A 16,045-nucleotide genomic window follows, 5' to 3' on the forward strand; every position below is an offset into this window, starting at 1 on the left:
GTTTGCTCAATTTTCATCCATTTTTTTGGGGCTTTTTAGTTTGGATTTCCAAAGAGCTGCCCTCAAGACAGCAGACATCATTTCAGTGTTTACGACTTCAGAAGCAAAGCAGCATTCCAGCCGCTCCACGCATGCTGTTGATTATTCATATCACCTCTGTGGAACGAAGAAAAAGAAAGTCAAGTGAAATGGTGTAGTGATGAAAGAGGACGAAATTGTGAGATTAGAGGAGGGAAATATTGGTAGAGAGAGAAAATTAAGTTCAGACGAAAGGGAAAACAGAAATATGAAGAGACATGTGAGGAGTGTTGGAAAGAAAGAAAAACAGAATAGATGGGAATAAAAGGAGAAGACGTTTAAAAAAAGTAGAAGAGGAGTGTACCTGTCATCCCTGTGCCGCTCATCCTCAGGCCATCTGCTCCACTACATCAAGGGCTTTGCATTGATTAGCATGCCATTACACACTTCACATGGTGTGTGTTTGTGTGTTCATCCTTACACACTATACTATTTGTGTCTGTGCCTTCATATGCTTCAATGAGTGTCATGTATTAATGCTTGAGCTTGTGTTTATCCACAGATTCTAGCTCTAGTGTGTCTTTGCTTGCTTATGACTGACTGTGTTGGTCCTGTGTGTTCTTATGGGACTTGTTTGGCCATAATTACACTGGTGCATTGAGGTTTCCAGCTGAATGCTAGTGGGAGGTGGGGTGAGGGTCTGAGTGGAATAACCAGGGTTACAGATCAACAGGGGGTCCCCTGGGCCTTCACCCTGATTATGACTAGACACACGAAAGAACGGCAGACTGGGACTCTTTTCACTTTTGCTTAAAAAAAATATTCCGGCCAACTGCAATACTTGGAGAATGTCACTGCCTGCTGAAAATGGCGCACTGAACCCCAGTATATTTTGGTATGGGCTGAGACTGTACTGGGCAATGTGCTAACACAATTACATGTGTTTAAATATATAATATTTTAAAATTGTTAAATGAAAAAGACTAAGAGTTTATATATATGCAATGGATCTGTGTAAATTTGTAATTCAAACATGAACATGTTTTGCTAAGTGACAAGATGCAGAAAACTTACGCAGCTCTAGCCAGTCTATTACTGTCGCTAATGTAGATGACAAAAACAGTTTAAGATATCTGGAGAAACTCACAAAATAGTTAATCTATATCTATTTCCAGTGGGCCTTTTGGGTAAGGCCAACTCTCATCTATAATCCCACATTCATGAAATTCCACGAGACTTATGAAACAACACTCAACACCCAAAATCTGCAATCCAGTGCGAGCAGAAGAATATGGGGGCATCAAATGAGACTGACACTGAGGTGTCATGTGACTTGATAAACCACAATAGAGACGGACAACCGTCAGTGTTCACATTTACACCTACTGTCAAATTAAAGTCACAAGCACAACATTAAAAAGTCCACAGAAAAAAGGCCTCGTCAGTCTGCATTCGCACCAGCAACTCCACGACCATATTAACCCATTCTACTTATCACGTGTATTAAATAGATTGCTGAATTTATCTGATCATTTCCTTAGCAAGAAGTAGTATTGACAGCTAACAAATATAATCAACACACCTTTCAAAGTCATGTGCAGCTGCAGTGAAACATCCTGTAACATACACTAGTATGTTTTATGACTGAAATAAAAACTGTTCCACCAGCCTGTCTAAAAAAGATCCATCTCAGGAAGAGCACTGGGTATTTTATTACGTAATAAATATTTCAAAATATAATTTCATCACAGCTCGGAGTGCTACAGCGCCACATAAGGTTCACCACTGGTTTTTATATAACTGTAAAACTTCTCATCATGTGAAGCTCTGATTAACAAGAGGCTCCTACCTCCAAATTTTATCCACTCAATGAATTTGAATGATGTGAATGACCAAATTAATATCGTAACACTCCCTGCCCTTGTTAAGTTATCACAACACCTCGAACATTTACTAGAAAATGTATATTTGTATTAGAAGCAAACTAGCAGGAGAATTTATTTAATAAATAGTAAATACGTCACATTTACCTTATTAAATCATTTCTTATATCGATGTAGTGGACAATAATTCAGACATGGCTGTGTGTGTGTTGATCAATCATCATTTTAAAGTTGGAGAAGATAACTTACAGCAGAAATCTATACTTTTTTTTCCTGCACCATTACATTGTGAAGTGCCTTTCACATGGCAAACCCCAAAAGCTTGATGCTCTGAATATTTGATAGTGAAATAAATCCCTTGATGCTGATGGTGGTTGGTGGTTTTTGTCTTCTGAGTGTGTTTATGCAGTGAAAAAAAACACTCACACACACACACACACACACACACACTGGTACAGTAGAAGGTGTTTTTTTGTCTAGATGTGAAGCAGCTCCGATCAAACACACGGACACAAAGACACACACACAGAGACTCGACTGGCAGTAGACAGCTTGCCAGCGCGCCAGCTGTAGCATTAGGCTCCAGATCCATCGCAAGCCAACAGGATCAGAGCAGTGGGCCTGTGCTCTCACTCATGAGAACGCACAAACACACACACACACACACACTCAGAGGGGCTGTGAGCGATACCTTTAGCTGCTGCGCTGTTGGATCGCTGTGAGGTTCATGCATGAGATATCGACACAGGCCACAGGGGGAAGAAGAGACACAGAATCGAGAAGCTGTGGGGTTGAGAGCACAGTCTGCGATTGCAATATGGTGCTCTCATTTTAAGCTACCACCCACTGCTGTCTCTAGTGTGGTCAAAGGTGGTGATGGATCCATGGGCCCACAGCTGGAGGGAGTCCACAAAAGTTACAGTGAGAGGTACGAATTACTGAGGAAGTCCAACTTAGGAGCATACGTTTAAATGATTCAAAACAACCAAACTTAGACGGAGGAAAAATAATGACTGCTTCCACCAAGCTTTTTAATCGTGACAGTAAGAAAAGATGATATAAAGTAATGGATGAGTAATTACAAAGGAAACCACAGGCGATGACAGGTAGACTGTGACCAGAGCCCGTTGCTAGGCAACCACTGTAATCCATCAAGAACAGAGACTTTTTACACACAACTTCATGGAAACAGAAAGTCACAGTCACTGAAAAAGTCTCTTGCCAATTGTAACAATATGAGCCAAAAAACTGAAGAAAATCTAAATTATTCTGACATTCGTTTACTCAACAAATTTGTGTCAATTAGGGACATTCAGTCCAACTTAGTAATGACATCTAACTAACTATGGTTAGCTCAGCAATAATCTGGCTGAACCCCCCTAATTCTAAATAAAGTCACAGCTAAAATTGTGCAAACATAAACAAGCATGTATTGTATGCTCTCCATCCTTTCATATTCTGTCCCTATACTTCACATTTAATGAGCACATGTGACAACTATAAAGTATGATCAGTGAAAAGAGCCAACAAACATAATGATGTGCTGGACAAGGCACTGAATAGCCTGGAGGGTAATAGAGCCTTGTACTAAACATTTACTATTGATTAAGTCTTATCCTCTAAATGAGTTGTTGCAATAAGATCAATCTTAATTTTATCTGGAGACATCAGCCCTCTGCACCTTTACCATCAGTGTGAACTTGGTATGGTAATTATCTTTGTTGAGAACAAATGTGAGACATTGATTAGTTAAGTTTTTACATCCCACGGAAGAAAGATAAAATACTTTTAATTTGAAGATTTAAAGACACTTTGACTTGTGGCCAGATTTAAAGATCATAATTCGGTAAATGTAATTCTTTTTTTAGCACATATCCTTAAATTATTGTTTGTTCAGCCATATTATGATAACATAAATAAGATGGAGAAAAGAAGAAGTTAGCTGAATAAAATAATAATGAATAAATATACACAAACTACAAAGGACAAACTCATAGCTCCATAATTTAAACTTATCTTAAAAGTTAAGTCGGAACTGCAGTCTGGCCTTAACAATGGACTGAATCCTTCGTCCTGAGAGGCTGAGATGTTTTTTTTTTTTTCCCCTCAATAAATACGGCATGTCACAGGGGTTAAATACCACCTTAAGGAACAATGGAATTGAAAGTGAAGGCAATTAGCAAATCAATACCTGTTTAGAGCTGGTGGTTTCTAGGGAGGTTAAACATCATCATTCTAGAAGTGGAGTTGTTTCTTTTTTTTCTCTCCCTGTTCATTGTGAAACTTTTTTTTCACCCCCTTTTTATTTTCTACTGCTAATTAGCAATAAAACGCAACCCTCCAAAAGCACTTCAGTGGAAAATTGAACATCGATTTTATTTATGTTTGTATCAAACCATTTTATAAAATATTGAGGTGGGGAAAAATGCTGTGGATTTATTTAGGCAAACGGAGGAAGAGGTTTGACAATTTAAATTATAAAGTAGAGGTTGCTTCTCCTAAAACTTTTACATAAAGGCTTTTAATCTATCACTCTGAATGAATCAAAGCTGGGAATACTCAAGGAGAGCATTGATTTTTCAAAGTAATTGCTCACTTTCCAATTCATGAAAAAATTATTTTGTGCAGAGTGCACTCAACATTTTGGTTGTGACAAATCTTGACAATGAGCCATTTGCAACATATTGTAGTGCTCATAGGCTCATAGAAGGTAACATACACATACACTGTTGAATAAGCTCTACTAGAGAAGTCAAACCCAAAATTAGAGCTGGGTCCATTTAAATTTATTTCAGATTGATAATAATAAAGATAATAATGGATACTTTATTAAACCCCTTGAGGAAATTCATTGAGGACAGGGTGCCCCCTTGAGGCACTATAAGTTTGGGGTTTAGTGTCTTGCCCAGGGACACTTTGACATGTGGCCAGGAATCAAACCACCAACCCTGGGGTTCGCAGACAACTGCCCTACCATCTGAGTCACAGTTGCCCCAGACTATTTTCTAATAGAAAATAATTAATGACATACACCACTGTGACTTCCATCCTGTACGATCAGTCTCTGGTAGACTACAGAAGCGGTGCTCAGTCTGGACTACAGTGTATAGCTGTCACCAGATTTGGTCAGGAAGTGACAGACCGGGAGAATGTTGGCTGATGGTGCTGCTGTTTGAGGATGCTGTTGGGTCAACGTTAGGCTGACACCTCATCCATCTTAGCCTCTGTGAGCCACCTGAGCCTGCCCCTAACAAGGAGCTGGGGGAATCAGGAGATGTGACAGGGGTGCATGCAATGCAGAGAGTGAAAAAGGGGAGGAAGAGAGTGTAAGTTGAATGGAGAACAAAAGAACGATGGAAAAAGGAAGAGGTCAAGAGAAAGTGAAAAGGAGAAAGAAAGAGGGGGGATGTGGTCCAGAGGAGAAGGGTTCTTCAAAAAAAAAAAATGTATGGGAATGAAGAATGGAGGTTGGTGGTGCAGAAATGTGAAGTGTGAGGATGAGAATAAGGAAGCAGTGAAAAGCAAGGGGAAAAAAGGGGGGAGAACAAATCCATGGTCGGTGTACCTGCTTCAGGTGCTGTCATTATATTATAGCTCCCAAAGGCTTTTTACCATGGTACAGATGGCAAGGTGACCTATTGTGCTCAGACAGTGGAACAAACCAACTGTCAATTAGTGTATCACCTACTAGTGGCCTTAGCAGGTTAGGATGATTGGGCCACCATGGTTGCCTTTGTCTTTGACATGATGTCTAATCTCCCTTATGTTATTTTGTAGCATCTTGAAGTAAATACAGGGTTTACGCATGATCAAGGATTCAGAAACTCTATCATCAAATGTTTCCAGACGGAAAGAATCATTTGATCTGAACTTGTTTTAATCAACTAAACCAGTGAGTTTTATTCTGGTTACTTAAACTTAGCCCTGACTCAGTACTATCACACAATAAATCAGAGTCCTGGATGAAGCCCAACTTAAATACAACAAACTCTTTGAATAGTGGCAATAACCGTGACTTATGGGTTAAAAAAATCTGACAGGCAGGTGCAATGTACCAAAAAGCATCCCTTACCTAAACCAAGAAAGGCCATGTTCTAAACAGCAGTCTGCTTAGTGCTGCCCTCCTGAGAAGTGCTGAATTTTGTTCCAGTGTAGTGGGCATGAGACCCACATTCCCCCTCACTTGCACTAAACAGACCTTCTCTCTTCTTCTGTCTCCCTGACCTCCACACCACAGAGAAAGAAACAGAACAGAAAAAAATGGGAGGATCAGAGTGACGACAGTATTATAAAGAAGTACCTACCACTCCACTCTAGGTCAATGTTTAGTTCAATAGTTTGTGCATCTTAGATAAAAACATTTTGGAGCTACTGTACGAGTTCAACACGGATGAGGAAACTCGTGCTCCATGACTGTTTACCAAGTATGCTCCAAATAGTCCTGCTGGAAGAGCCTGTCTAGAAAATTACACAGAGACTCCTCTGTAACAGACTCATTCCACAGGCTTGCTATCAATCCAAAACAAATCACACTGAATGTCCATTAGGGCCCTCTACAGCCTCTTCTGAACAAGAACTGCGACTCAATGGTGTGGCCTGGCTGGTCCAAGTCCACAACCAAGAGCTGCTCCTACCAACTCTGCTGCACTGTGAGCTCCAACTGCCTTATCACCTATTTGCTCCACTGTACAACATTTATAGGTCTGCCTCAGTCATTATCCTCTTAACATCACTATCTTCAAAGTTCCCTTTTGTGGACGGACATCTCAGAGCTTCGGCCTCACCTCTGGGGGATTTCACACGTCCCCCCTTGACATTCATCAATAACATTAGCCATCTTTTGCTGTTATGTGTTCCAAGTTATGATTCATTTCATGAGACAGTAATTCTGAAACCACCAGGCATTAGGCCAGTGGTTTAATTTAGTCTACTGATCTCTCCCATTTAAAAGTTGACTGACTCCTAATTATGTCTCTCACCTACAGTGCTCTCTAAATTGTTTGGAATAAACATTCAAAACGTGTCCAACAATTTGAAGGAAAAATTTTTTTATTGTTTTTTGGGTGTATACCTTCACCAACCAGTCAAGTTGCAGTTCACATGCATGTATGTCCTGAATCATACTCCAATCAGTTGATCCATGAGTCCAAGTGGACATTGTGACAGATGTAATGAAATTCCCTGCAGGCATTCATTAGATATTTTGCATTGATAAGAATTGGACAGATGTGGAGTGACCTTGTCCTTTCACCACAAAAATCTGATCCGTTTGCCAAATTAAAAAAGACAAAATAATTTTTATTTAACTTTATGTAGTCCTGAGATAAACTGTGATTTCAGAATGGGACATAGGGACAGAACAGATTTGAGGCACCAATACTACAGCAACAACACATTTAAAGAGGTGACTATATTCAAGTAAACGAAATACATCATGTAAAATCATTATCACATCCTCTCCAAATCCAGGGCCAAACTGATTTCAGTTTAACAATCCCTCTGCGTTACTTTACTCCAGAGTCCACTATTCTCAAGACTTATCTCTGCACTCTCCTTAAAAACACTCTCCTCAAAACCAGAGTCACTAAAAAGCCTTCTACTATCATTAATTAATGCAGAGTTGATTAGTTTTCCCCACTTGCCGCTTCAGAGCCCAGTTGACTTTTTCCACACGCTTATAAAATAGAGAGAAGCAGCGGTGCAGTGCTGAAATGTGGTCGATCACTGCTGGAAATTAAAGTCCAATGAAAAGTGGACTGAGTGGGTTCAGTGATGCCTGAGGAAGGGAAGCCTGAAGGGCGTCTAAGTGTGTATCTTTTAGTGTGTTGTAGGAGAAAGTCATTGGTTAAGTTGCGTGTTCGTGTGTAAAGTATCTGCATAGATAGAAAGGAGAGATGCAATAGAAGCAACATCTGTACAATGTAATGCAATATAATACAAGTGCAAGAAGAGAATAATGTTCTGCATTTGTTGTGACTAGATTTTTTAATAAAACTTTATCTTTTCCTGTTGGTCTCAATAGAAACTGATCATACACCTTCACACAGGGCTGGATTATATTAAGTCAAGCAGACTTTTGTTGTGTTGAAAGCCTGTAGATACTGCTCGTCTATGAAATATACTTTTGTATGCATGTGTGTGTGTTTATGAATACAGGGCACATATGCATGTGATAGAGTGGGAAGGAAAGCAAGAGCAGGTGAGAGAAATGAGTGAGAGAGCGGAGAGATGGAAGGCGAGAGATCTCATAGTAAACACACAGCCTGGAGCTCATTAAAACTGTCTCTCAGAGGGCTCAGAGGCAGCAGCAGAGTTGGACTCAGTCTAGCCCTTGTCCTCCCGGCTCCATACTAAACAGCCTAATTAGACTTAGATTCTCCTGAGCTCCCTAATGATAGCGCTTCACAAAGACAACATAAGGAAATACAGCACACAGGGAGCCTCAATCTGATGCTCATGCTGTGGTTGTGTTATCTCCCATCAATAATGTCAGTTTTTTCATTTGTTTCTTTTGCCGCATTGGAATTATGATTATGTTCAAAGGATTGAGCAGTTCAATGGTTAACGCCTGTTGTTTTATGCCATTTAATGCTTAGCAAATTGACTACGCAGCTGCTGAAAAATGCACAATTTTTTGAACGTGATATGACAAATACATTGCAGCTCTAGAAGAATTCAAACACCAGACATTTTATTTAATAATGAACCTTCCAGCCCTGCTGTGTTGTTTTAACTTGCTGTTCATTCTTATTTAGAAGATTATGATATCATCACGTTATGTCTTAGTTTGGTACACACCTTTTTCAAAAAGCCAAGTTTGATCAGATTCAAAAAATATATGTAATTTATAATGAATAATTCGAAGACAGAGCGTAATGCTGTTATTGCATTACATTTGTCCTCATTGTTAAGGTAATGCAAACAAGTACTATTATATTGAAAATCCGTATGTGCTTTGAGTCTTCACAGTATCACATGATGTCACTGTAAAACCCTCTGAACGAACCTGAGCAGCCACAACCTGAATCCACATTAACCTGGTTAAATGTTGAAGTTATTCTCACTTCTGCTTTGGCAGAAGATGGAAATGAAAACAATAAATTTTATAAATAAGTACAAAGATTTATTCAATGACTACATTTTTGCCCAAGTGCTCATAACACAGGTAGAAGCCTCAAGCATGAAAGCGATTGCTTTGGCTGTGAGTAAGCCTGCTTACCTGTGTAAGCAGGTAGTACAGTACATTGCGTAAATTAGTATTGTGCACATGAGCCAAGTTATCATTATTAAACCTAAAACTTTAAAGGAAATCCCTTCCATCCACTGCACTCTACCAACTAACAACGTCCTGTAGTCCCCCTCAACTCACCTCAAAAGATCCCAGGCAAAACTGTTCAGTTCAGTGGTTCCAGGATGGTGGAACAACCTGCCCTCTTCTGCACGCTCAGCTGCCTCACTTTCAATTTTCAAAATCTTTCTCTGCACTTACAACCTTTATTTAAAATAAATAAATAACTTATAGCCCATGAAACTGAAACAGCTCTTCCTAGAGCACTTTAAAGTTCTTCTACTTTAAAATTAGACATTTTGCTAGCTTTGTATCTCACTTGTAAGTTGCTTTGGAGAAAAGCATCTGCCAAATAACTAAATGTAAATGTAAACCATGTTAATTCAGGCTGCATAATTGTACTTGTGTGTAAAGATAGTGAGATTAATTTGATACTAAAAGAAAAAAATGTTCTGTCTTACATCTCAGTAGATTTAAGAATGTTTACTAGCTAAATATTTTTCAATTTATTGGAAAAAAATAGGGCATTAACAGTTTTCTTCAAACAGAAGACCAAAACGCCTATGTAGATATTCCTTTAAGAAAACAGCTGTTTTAATGAGACATTTCTGAACAGTAGTGTACTCCATGGATGATTAATTGTATAATTCGAAGTGATGATCATCAAATTTCTTCCCATTGTGAATGTTCATTACACTTACTCCACTCACATTACACCTACAATCACTTGCCAATAATTTTGTTGACAAAAGGTGACTTTTATCTTCGGTTGAATGTTGATAAAGTTGGAGTTTCTCTAGTTGGCTTACTTTTTCCCTGTTAATTCACCAGGGTTATTGCTTCTCTCGCCACCTAGTGCTTCCATTTTTGTAAATAAATGCATTCATATGAAAATGTCAACTGTGCACCACTCATACTACCCACGCCACAAAAATAAAACATGTAAAATGAGAACAGAATGGGGAGAAAAAAAAGAAACAAATAACGCAGGCACAAAGAGTGAATCACTGACAAGAAGCAAACTCGAGAAGGGCAGCAACAAACAGAAGGTTTTCAATATTTGTCTCTTATCCTTATCAGACTAGCAGTTAGCCTCTTATTTGTCTTTTCATGCACTGCAACTGCAAGGAAGAAGTGAAACATGAGCTGAGAAAGATGTGGTTAGGAGGAGATGAAGAGAAGACCAGAAAATTGAATGATCAGCCAGCAGGTTTTGTTGAAACAAAGCTTGCTGGGGGCATAAATAGTGATGGGGGGAGAGAGGGGGATGGGGACAATGAGCAAGAGGGGTGCCACAATCAGACAATAAACACTGTATCCCCAAAGGGAAAACAGGAAAATGAGGATGTGACAAGAATGCTGAGACCTTGCCCTTACATCTCCGTTATCATATGGTTGCAATAAACACACAGTATGCTCCCACAGCTGCTAGCACATTCACAAATACAAACAATTTACATACACTGCACATAATATACACTATATATACATATTCATCATCCAGACACATCTTCATACAGAGACCTGGGTTCATCGCTCGTCTGCAGACTCTCTCTCACTGACATGCAGGATTAGAGTGATTTGCTGTGATTAAGCAGCCGCCAGTTAAGTTCAAGCAAGGTTTTTGTAATAGTTTAATTCATGGGCAAGAAGATGGGCTTAAATGAGATTGTAGAGTGTGGTCGATTAAGCTCATTAAGCATTTTGAAGAGGGCAGCCCTTCTCGCATCCTTCTTTTCCTGCAATCAGATCCGGGATAAAAATGGGAATTAATTAGGAAAAGAGGTTCCTGCCATCCTGTTCCCATGTAGTACGCTGTATGATTGTGTGGCCTCGAGGGTGAGTGTTATCGGGCTCAAGCTTGGCCACTGCTCTTGAAGTGTTAGATCCCCATTTACTTTGTGACAAATGTTTTATGCCAAAACAACACACATGAAGTTGCTGAGATTCCAGAGAAATTAAGTAAGTTGTTTATGGTATTTAAAAACAAAATTGCCAAATATAATCCAAATGTAGCGCAAGTATTAAAATCAGTAAAAGAAAGTGCTGCATTACCACTAGATTTAAGAAAATTAAGAGATGCAACAAATTCAATGGTCCATGTATTTTTTTAAAACTAAAATTAAAAATGTTTTTGCTAATTTGGACACTGCTGCTGTTAAGTTTTTTTATAGCAGGGGTTCTCGACTGATGTGCGACCCAGTGATCACCACTCTAAGAAGCAACCTTTTGTTTCTTTTCTACCTGTTTGTGCAAATGAAACTGGCAAAAAAGGTTTTTCACTGGCAAAATCAAATAGTAACTCTTTTTAAATGCTGGTCAGTAAACTAATTGACTTAGATTTACACATAAACTAATATAATGATACCACAGTCTATTGATCAATTGATGTAATGTCTTAAGCTTGCAGATCTAAATGGCACAGAAAAAAGAAAACACATATACTGGTATTAGTATTGTTAGAGCATTGAGGGATTATGGCCCCATAAAACCTAACAAATGGAGAAATATTAGAGAGATGCACTCTTACCTATGTTCAAGAAGTGCAGATGAGCAGAAACAGTGAAATATGTCAACAAAATCGCTTTGTGAGCAACTGATGGAAGCCCTTCTAATGGGCAAGCCAACAGTTGTCAATACCACTGGAAATATGCATGTTGAGCCTTTGGGTAAGCAGACATCAAATTACATGTTTAGACTGTTCACTGAACAAACTGGCCTTGTCAAATGATGAATGTTGGATTGTGGGGTTGCATATATGTTGCACTATTTGTCTTCAACGAAATGCCAATAGGCACATTTCACTGCCTAAAGTTGTAAAGCTGTCAGAATGAGTGTAAACTGGGCTTATTATTTGGTTTACTTGGAGTTTGTGGTGAAAAAAATTGTGTGAATGCGTTTGTTTACTCTCCTCCAGAAGAGTATTATGTTTTCATTAAATGCTGTCAATTTATAAAAAGTTAACTTGTGTCACATTATTTAAATATGTCTTTGTGACATGTTTTGCTATCAGGACAGATAATGATATAAAATAGTAAACAGATTTAGAGATTTAGTATTCTCGTTGTCATTGACCACCTTGCCACAGCCACTTTAACATGGTTTAATGTTTAAATTTACAACCCTCTGAGAGAGGAAGACAAATTCTATTCACTGATGTTAATTATTTAACATAAATTCATAAGGAATAGTTTGGTAGGATAAATAAATAACAGGCAGTCTCTTTGCAAGGCCTCTTTTCAGAGGCTTGTTAAAGAATCATTTCTACTTCAGTGGACATTCACTGCAGATTGACAGGAGGGATGACAGCATTGTTGGCATTCGGTTTGCTTCTCTATGTTAAGCCACCATGAGGGCACAAGTTTACCATTTAAATTCTTGAGGGACTACTTATCTGTTTTTTTTTTTTTTATCAATCTACTTTAAAGTTATTATTTGAAGCTTAGTTAGTTAGGCTTGTTTTTAACCTGGCATCCAGTTTTTGAAGTCATACATTTAGTTATTAGAAGAAGCCTTTAGTGGAATCTATTCTAAATAAAAGCAACTGGTATTGATGTTATCTCCAATAATACATTTAAACTCTTATTGATGTGTGATAAATAAAAAACGAGCATTAGCAGCTAGTAGTAGCAGCAGCTCTTAGTCATCAGGGAAATGACCACACAGGCATAAGCCCTAATCTATTCCCATTATTTTCCATGAATGAAGTAGTAGAAATGTCCTTAAACAACAATTATATTTGAGCCCATTCCAGTGTTTATTGGAGCTGTCATTGTGGAGAACCAACACAGAAAAGGAAGTTTTCAGTCTTGCAGATCTGATGGCATTGGCAAACTTTTAACTCTTTATTAAGTGTTGTTCATGGCTGTGGCCACTGATTTGTCACATGAAACTTTAAACCACCATCGTATTGATGGTGCAATCAGCATTATTAAAAATCTGAAAGATGATTCATTATAAGGTTAAAGCGCTCATGCTAAAACAGACTTTGCAAAGCGATCACTTTCAAAGTTTAGTGAAGTAGGCGCTCCCCAAAACATCTGTTGAAGAAAACAATAATTCTAAATAAAAAGGTCCATAACTCAAGAAGAGCTACTCAAAATTAATAATTTAAATGCACATTTAATGTGTATTTAAATGGCTAAATTGTGTTGAAATGTGTAGATTCCAAAATAGACCGACAAAGAAGACAAAACATCCAAGCAATGTTCTAATGTAGACATGGTCTGACTTATGTAGGATGTGCATACTTCCCCGTTTAAACACTCACTTTATATTAAGCTAGTGTAACAGGCGGTGGTCTGATGGTTTTTCTGACATCAAATTCAAACAATTCTCACTTAGCTCTTAAATGTCTCTCACGTGCAACCTAGGCAGCAGTCAGACGTCACACGGCAACCTCATGAATGACAAATCCCAGCTGACATTGAGTGACAGGTGGGTTACACCCTACACAGGTCGTCATCACATGGCTGACAGACAACAAAACAGACGACCATACACACTTAAACTCACATCAATTATTATCACTCTATTACCAACCCTGCATATCTTTGGACTGTGGGAGGAAATCACAGGCCTAGTGTTTGATAAAAGTAAAAATCACACACATACACAGACACTGCTCTTAACTGTGCCTTCTGTCCTGCTTAGCAACGGCTCTGCATAACAACACTACAGTCTCACATTGCTTATTCCCAAATTTACATTCATCATCAAAAGTAATTACATTTACATATTTAAGATAAACCTTCGCTTTTCCCACGTCTCAGTGAACATCTTGTGTTTACTGTAGTGCATCTATTCCACAGCTGTGCAACACAGACACCACTTTAATGTTACATTACCTTGATGCTGTGAATTTATTAGAACATTTATCGCTGGTAATGAATGGAAATAATCAAGGTAACTGGCAGGCTCAATCGTTTTATCGTTCAGTTATCATCAAACAGGAATAATTGGTTTAAATAGCTCAGCAGATCCATAGAGAAGTGTTCAAAGCACATCAATCACAGACAAGTCTCTCCTTTCATCCAGTTTTTGGAGTCATACCCCGTGTCTTCCCTTCTTAGTCCACTTTTTGGTGACTCCACCCTGTGTGCTGCTGAGCCAGATGTTAGGTGAACACAGAGCCGTGAGGGGTGCATGTGCACAAACACACAGACAGCTGTTTCAATGCTTATCAGTGCCTTTCAGTATTATGGTTTTTCACCTTTAAGGCCGTCAAACTCATTGTTGGGTCATGTAAAAATGATCAGTTATGGGTGGTAACGATTCACGAAATGCAAGGTTCAGTATAGACCTAAATTTTTGTTTTGCTTTTTGGAGATTGAGGCCCTCTAAAAAATGGATAACCTACACTCCCTGGGAACCACAAAACACAGATGACCACTCTGTACTATCCACTGGCAGCACAGCAGAACAACAGCAACACTAACATTAACATTATTCTGGACACAATATTACTTTCATTGCATAAAGTAAACACACAAAAAAACGAGTGACAGCTCCTCTTAAAACAAGAAATATTGAATTTGTGGGATATTGTCCGTGACCATGGACGTGTGTTGTGGTTTCGAGCTGTTTCAGAAGTGCTACACCACTATTAATTATTTGTTGTAATCTCTGTTTTATGGAGCGTTAATGTTTTATCATTAAAACGACCTGCTCTCTCATAAAAATAGCCAATGTAATTGGCTATTTTTTATGCTTAGGCCATTCAAAAGTGCATCAGATAAGATTAGGTATCAAGATAAACAATGTTCTAAGTCTTATAAGTCCATCAAGGGAAGGAATTGATAAATCATTCAGTGTTAGATTTGTGTTAGATGGAAAAAATAAGACAGTATAGCTCTTCAAAAGAGTTGTTAGAAATCTCAGCAGTTCATTACTTATGAACGCTGATGTTTGTAATATATTATTTATCCAGCATACTCGTTTCAAATGCAGCTCTGTTTGCAGTATTCCTTTACAAGTTGTTCAAAAGTATAAAGACACGCTTCAGGCTAGAAAAAGCATTTCATCAGAGCATGCGAGTTTTCCCTCTACAGTAAGAAGCAATTCAGTCACAAAGAGCTTTAGTGATCTGGTGCTGCAGGTACCTGGCATTCTGGATTATCATGGATACATACATACATACATACATACAGGCTTTTGCATGCAAGAGTGTAGAAACAGTCTGGCTTCAGTTGGCCCTGCATCTTAAATCCATTTCCTGTGATGCTCCAGCACTTTTATGTAGTTATTTTTTTAATGTTATAATCACAACAATAGTAAATTAAATTGTATTTATGTATTTAATGCACTACATTATTATACAGAGTTACCTTTAGCTACCAATAGAACGTCTCCTAACTGGTAGTTTATGAGTATTAGTAATCACAGTTTGACTGCACAGTGTTGTTTTCTCTTCCTGAAAATCTTTTTTGATTTCTCGCTGATACCTGAAATTACACTGCAAGGAAAAGCTTGGGAAATAAGCAAACCAAAATTATACCAAATCAAGCTTCAAACTGCATCGTATGCAAATCAACAGATAAGAAGTAACATTTTAAAGTCTGGTGCCTCTGGTCCCCCATACTTAAGCATCATAAATACAAAGCCCCAATCACTCTATTCTATTCATCTGCAAAAATAAATAGCTGAAATATCTAAAATTAAGATGGCATGTTCATGCTGGCATATTTTTAAACATGCCATAGCGAAAGTAAGGCAGAAATGATGTCTTTCCTAGTGGAAAAAAATAATTAGATAATTATATTAACTCAAGCTGTCTTCCTTGAAAAAGGTTCAAGTGAATAATGGTTGACTACTAAATGATGACTTCCCCTTTCTTTCCCTCTTTATCTTCCTTCTC

The sequence above is a fragment of the Anabas testudineus genome, chromosome 7 (genome assembly GCF_900324465.2).
Source record: "Anabas testudineus chromosome 7, fAnaTes1.2, whole genome shotgun sequence".
NCBI classification, from domain to species: Eukaryota; Metazoa; Chordata; class Actinopteri; order Anabantiformes; family Anabantidae; genus Anabas; species Anabas testudineus.